Source organism: Fukomys damarensis, unplaced genomic scaffold (genome assembly GCF_012274545.1).
Source record: "Fukomys damarensis isolate Sample0158 unplaced genomic scaffold, DMR_v1.0_HiC HiC_scaffold_36, whole genome shotgun sequence".
Taxonomy (NCBI): Eukaryota; Metazoa; Chordata; class Mammalia; order Rodentia; family Bathyergidae; genus Fukomys; species Fukomys damarensis.
The window spans coordinates 42,501,374-42,508,123 of record NW_022900948.1 but is presented as its reverse complement, the minus strand read 5'-3'; the positions used below and the strand labels follow the sequence as shown (position 1 = coordinate 42,508,123).

The 6,750-nt window shown below is 41.8% G+C and overlaps 1 protein-coding gene across 2 annotated transcripts in view; it reads right to left on the bottom strand.

Moving 5' to 3' along the window:
• The window catches only part of Stxbp1 (syntaxin binding protein 1), a 59,181-nt gene that overhangs the window by 52,113 nt on the left and 318 nt on the right, over positions 1 to 6,750 (bottom strand). The gene's annotated exons all lie outside the window — the stretch shown is intronic.

Genomic DNA, 6,750 nt, shown 5'->3' with positions numbered 1-6,750 from the left:
CACACACACACACACACACACACACACACACACACACACAAAGACGCAGCGAATCATGAGAGGAAAACTGACAATTTTCCAGTCCCAGAGCCTCCTGGCCCAGAGAGTGGATGTTCTCATCCTTAGCTGTAGACTCTGGGCTGATTCAAGGTCACTTTGAGTTAATCTGAGGCGGGGGGGTCTTTCCTTTTTCTTTTTTTTCCCCCTGATCCTGGAAATTGGATCCAATTCAATCCCCAGTACAAGAGGGGTAGGGGTAGGGAGCAACTGGACACTGAAACTCAAAAGGAATAAAACCTGGATCATACCTCACATGATAGGCAAAAATTAATTCAAAATAAAAAAGTAAAAGCTAAAATTGTAGAACCTCAAGAAGAAAAATTAGAAGATCTTTGTGAACCTGGATTAGACAAAAAGAGTCCTCAGATAAGGATAGGGACATAGCTCAGTGGTAGACCACTAGTCTCAGATGCTGGGTTCACACCCTAGCACCACCAAACATAGTTTTTCTTACCAAAACTTCAGTACACACACACACACACACACACACACACACACACACACACACACACATTGACAAATCACATTTCTTCAAAATTAAGAACTTCTGCTCTTTAAAAAATATTGAGAATGAAATGATAAAGCCACAGACTATGAGAAATGATTTGCAAATCACATTTTGATAAATATCTGAAGACCTCTGAAAACTCAGTGATAGGAAGACAATCACCACATTTAAAAGATTTGGAAACATTACCAAAAATATATAAACATACACGAAAAAATGTTTAACAGGGCTGGGCAATTAGCTCAGTGGTTCCACCACCTGCCTCAAAAGTGCAAGGTCCGGAGTTCAATCCCTGGTACAAAACAAACAAACAAAAAAAATGCTTAACAAGTGCAAGCACAAATTAAAACCATTAGACACTAGATGTCACCAACTACCAGAATGGCTACAGGTGTAAAAACAATGGCAAGGGCAAGAAGCGTGCAACTCTCAAGCACTATGGTGGCAATATAAAATAGTAAGTGATGCCACTTTGGAAACAACATCTGGCAGCTTCCTGTAAAGTTAAACATGCACTTATCATATGACCAGTTAATCCCAACTCCAGGCATTTATACAACCTAATATCTGTGAAGACTTCATTTGTAATTTCCCAAAACTGGCAGGGCACAGTGGCACACACCTGTAATCTCAACAATGGAGACACCGGAACTGGAGGACTGCCGTGAGTTCAAGACCAGCCTGGGCTACACAGTGAGTTTAAGGCCAACTTTAATTGTAGCAACACAGTCTCCAGAAACCAAAAATACATAAGTAATAACAATAACAATAATAATTTCCCCAAACGGGAAACAACTCAAATTTTCAAGAGCTGGGGATGTAGCAGCTCAGTGATCTAGAGAGCCTAGCATGTCTGTCTGGAATACAATATCCAGCATGGATGCAAAAAAAAAAAAAAGAATCAAATGTTTTTCAGCTGGAGGATGGATAAACAAATTACAGCATGTCCACATAATAGAATAGTAGTCAGTAACAAAAACGAATAAACAGCAGCAAGGCACAAAACAGATGAACCTCAAATGCAATATACTAAGTAGGCGTCATATTTTAAAACCTAATGTTGCACACTCAGGAGGCTGAGGTAGGGAGATTGCCATGAGTTCAAGCCAACCTGGACTACATAGCAAGACCTTGTCTCAGCAACAGCAAAAAGAAAGAAAGAAAGACAGGCAGGCAGGCAGGCTAATGCTGTGTGATTCCATTGACAAGGCATTCTGGAAAGGCAAAACCAGAGAGAGCAAACAGCTCAGTAGATGCTGGGGGTGGGAGGGACCAGCCCTCAGGACAGTGTGAAGGAATGAGAGGGAGGGTTGTTTTGTCTTGTTTTGGTTTTTTGAGACAGGGTCTCACTATGTAGTTGAGACTGACCTAGAACTCACCATGTACCCCAGGCTGCTCTCCAACTCACAGCGAAGCGATCCTCCTGCCTCAGCCTCCGGAGTGCTGGGATTACAGGCGTGCGCCACCACGCCCGGCCGAGAGGGAGGGCATAGGCACTGTTCTCTATTTTGATTATGGTGGTGGTGATATATTTTGTATCAGCTGAAATTTGAAGAACTATTCACTAAAAGGGAAGAATTGTACAGTGTGCAAATGATACCTTAATTTTTAAAATGGAAAAGGCTCCACTTTTCAGTTGGGTGTGATGGCACACACCTGTGATCCCATCACACTGGGAGGCTGAGATAGGAAGATTGCAAGCTTGAGCTCAGCTTGGGCAATTTAAGAGAACTAAGGACACTCATCTCAAAATTTAAAAGGAGGGGTAGAAGTGTGAAGTCCCTGGGTTGAACACCCAGTAGCCCCTCCCTCCCAGCCCCAAAGATGGTAAGAACTAGCATGTGTGAAGGCCATGGTCCAATCCCCAGTAATGGAAAAAAAAAAAACTAGAACAAATAGAGTGCTTCAGCCGGCACTAATGCGAGCCTGAGGCAGGAGGACTGCATTCCGAGCCTTCACTACACAGGAAGAACTTGTCTAAAAAAAAAACTAAATAAAAAAAGAAAGATTGTTTCAATCTAGAAGCTTTCTCAACTTGCAGCTCATTTTATGATTCATGGCCCTATTTCAACTAAAAAGAACATGAGGAAAAATTGGTAGTGACTAGGAAAGAACAAGAAAAACCAACACAGTGCATCTTGGAATGCCTGAGTGCTTGTAACAAACTGACAAAACTTCAGTGGACAAGGGTAAACTCTGATAAATCCTACAGCATGGATTTACATAATTGAGACATCATATAGTACAGTAATATACATTGGTGCCACAAAAACAGAATTCTCCTTTCTCTTACAATCTCTGCTAGGTAGGTACATAAAGAAAATGACACTATACAGAGGGAAAAATTTGGAATCAAAAGAAATGAGAAGCTGGCTGTGGTGGTACATTCCTGCAATCCCAGCACTTCAGAGGCTGAGGCAGGAGGATCACCGTAAGTCTGAGACCAGCCTGGGCTAAACAGTGAATTCCAGGCCAGCCTGGACTACATGGAGACTGTCTCAAAAAGCTGAAAAAAGGGCCAGGGATCTAGCTCAGTGATTTCAGCACCTGCCTTGCAAGTGCCAAGGGTCCTGAGTTTAATCCCCACTACAATTAAAAAAAAAAAGGCCAGGAAAAAAATATGAGAACTGGAAGCAGAAGTTGGGATCCGATTACCAATTTGTCTGTTCTTCAGTTTGATTCTTCCATTTTCCAATTCATTTGTACTTCCTCCAAGAACTCTACCCACTCTACCTTCTCTGCCAAAACCAGGGTCCCACAGGACAGAGGTAGTCTGTCTCTTCCCTTGACACTTTTACTGACATCTGCGGATCTGTTCATAATAATACTGAGTTTATTCTGCCAGGAACCATGCTAAATGCTACACTGCATTCCCTCATTTAATACTCATAAAACCCAAGGCAGATGTTATTACCCGTTTTTTGTATTTTAGGGTCTCCCAATGTTAACTCACTATGCAACCCTGGCTAGCCTCAAACTTGCAGCCATTCTCCTGCCTCAGCCTCTTGAGTGCTGGGATCACAGGTGTGAGCTTCACCACATCCAGCCTATTACCCACCGTGTAGATGAAGAAATTGAGGCACAAAAGATCTAAATTTTATCTCCAGAGAATCACAGAGTCCATTCTCTTGTTAGACTTTAGACATACATCCAACATCACCAGGGTGCCAGGCACTAAGTCATGCACTGAGGACAGGCCTAATAAGCCAAAGTCCTACTCTCACAAAAAACTCTGGGCCATGGGGTTTGGGTGCAGTTCAGTGGAACAATGCTTGCCTAGAGTAGAGGAGGCCCTACATTCTACCCCACACAGGAAAAAAAGAAAAAGCAAAAGGAAAGAAAAAAGAAAGAAACTTACAATCTAGTTGGGCAAGACCAACATACAAAAGTGCAATACACTGAGGTCCTAAATGTGTTGGGAAGTGTCAGGGAAAACTTCCCACAATGGCCCATTTTTCACAATAGAATGAATCCCATGTTTTACTCAGCTTTGTAAACTCCATAGTTCCTAGGAAGCACTGAACAGATGTTTGTTGAATGAATAGCTAAAGTTAACCCATTTCCTCTGTTTGTTGTATGTGCCCCTACTAGCTACTCAATAAAGCTCAACTCAGAAGGGGCAGGGGTTGACTGTGTGGTGTAGCACTTATCTAGGATGCTCAAGGCCCTGGCTTCCATCCCCAGGACCAAGGGACTAAAAACTACATTTCTTTTGCTCCCCCCTTCATATCCTGAATAGCATTTATTCATCCAACAAATACTAACTACCACTAAATGCGAGCCACTGTTCTGGCACAGGAACATATCAAATAAAGACTTGCTCTAGGGCCAGAGATTTGGCTCAGTGGTTGCGCCGCCTGCCTTGCAAGCGTAAGGTACCGAGTTCAATACCCAGTACCACCCCCAAGACTTGCTCTGGTGGAAGTAACATTCAGGTGAATCAAACAAGTACTCTCCATCTCCAAAAAATAAAACCAAACAACAACAAAAAAACTGAACAAGATCATTTCAGATCATTTTAATTGCTATGAAGAAAATAAGCACTTTAATTAATTATGGAAAATATGATAAATAGTGACTACGGGACAATTCTAATTAGGAAGACCAGGCTATGAAGATGACGAACTGCTGTACACTGGTTAGAAAATATCTTTATTTTACTTTTATTTTTCAGAGAAGGCAAAGCTAAAAACTATCTAAAATTAGGAGCCAGAATTACACGGTGCCACTGACAAAAGATTGAAGATATTTATAATTTAATTTAAAATACTGCTTAGGGCTGGGGATTTAGCTCAGTGGTTCCACCGTGTGTCTTGCAAGCACAAGGACCCAAGTTCAATCCCCAGTACCACAAAAATAAATAAATAAAATACTGCTTAATATACCGAAGAATTTACATCTAATTCAATTGTTACAAGAATTGAACCCTGATCATGCAGTCACTTTTCTTTTGGAGGGGAGGAGATGAGAGACAAGTCTTTCTATGTAGTCCAAACCAGCCTCAATAAGCCTGCCTCAGCTACTTAAGTGTTGGGATTAGAGGTGTGTGCCACCACACCCAGCGTTCCCATAAATTTTATGTAAAATTAGTTTGGTTTTATTTTTGTACACGATAGTTTTCTGGTATAGGGGATCGAACTAGGGACATTGTGCTTGTACTTGCAAGGCAGGTGACGGAACCACTGAGCTAAATCCCCTGGCTCTACACACAGTAGTTCTTACTTTATTTTAGAAAAGAAAATTTGACCATATTGCATTTTTTTAAACCTTTCTGCTTGCTTTTTTTTTTTTTTTTTTTTTTTTTTTTTTGGAGACAGGGTCTCACCATGTAGTTGAGACTGCCCTGAACTCACTATGTAGCCCAGGCTGGTCTTGAACTCACAGCGATCCTCCTGCCTCAGCCTCCGAGTGCTGGGATTACAGGCGTGCACCACCATGCCCGGCTCTGCTTGCTTCTAAAAAAGGCGAGGGAGGGGAGCCAAGGAGCCACCTGCTTAAACAAGGGTCTTCGATAGAGGAGGCAACAATTTGATTTCTATAGCATTCAGGCATTTTACCTTCAACAGATAGTATTCAGCATAACATCTGAGAGAATGTAATATTCCACGATATACTTAATAACCTTTACAAAGGGTAGTACAAGGAAATGTTATATGTAAAATAAGTTATTTTTTTACTAATGTTGCAAGGAAATGGATAGCAGGTTTTTAAAAAATTAACAATGATTTTAGCAAAGTATTTACTGTACCAAGACTCTATTTCTTTCCCATGGGTGAAGAGAGGATGTTGACATTAGAGGGTCCCTAAGGATCCCCCCCAGCCTTAAACACTGATTCACCTCAGAAGACAGATCTTAGGAGTATCAAAATCTTCACAGAAGGAGCAAAGAGGATGTCATAGTGAGCGTTTTTTTAAAAAAAATGTTCATTTGGAGCTGGGCATGATGGGTGCAGCCTGTAATCCCAGCACTAGGAAGGCCGAGACAGAAGGACTGCCACAAGTTCAAGGCCAGCCTGAACTACAAAGTGAGATCCTGTCTCAAAAAAACACAAAAACAAATGCTCATTTGGAGTTTTTAAAAACCATCTTCTTCTGATGTAATAGGTCAGGTAAGATCGCACAGCAAGATCCCTCAGCAGGAATATTTTCTATATACTAATGAATATAGTATTCATTAAAACAGGGTGTTCAAAAAGAACCGTATACAGTACAGCCAAAAGCATCTGATAGGAGAGGGAGAGAGGCTAATTTATCATGTTGAGAGAGAATCACTGAGAAGAAAATTGTAAATTTCCACCATTTTCATTCTCTTTATCCGCTCCTACAGAGAAGAACCCAGCTTTAATTTTATCTTAAAAGAAGTAGTTAAAGCTACAGACATCCTCACACATCTTTTTGTTATAAGGAAATGCCAAAATATTGAAGAAGCTCTATTTTCCTACACATATCACCATCTTATTTAGTACTGCGAATGCTTTTCCCTAATATTCCCCACCACCGGCCTCCCTCGGCTGGGGCCGGCGTTCTCCACCACCCACTGGTAAAAATCCACGTCTGCTCCTTTCATCCCAACCCATAAACAACCATTTCCTCCTGCAGCCGCGGTCACAGCTGCCTGGGGCTCTGTTCCGCCCAGCCAGAGCCGAGTCCTGCAAACTGGGAGGCTGCAGACTGCGGCGCCG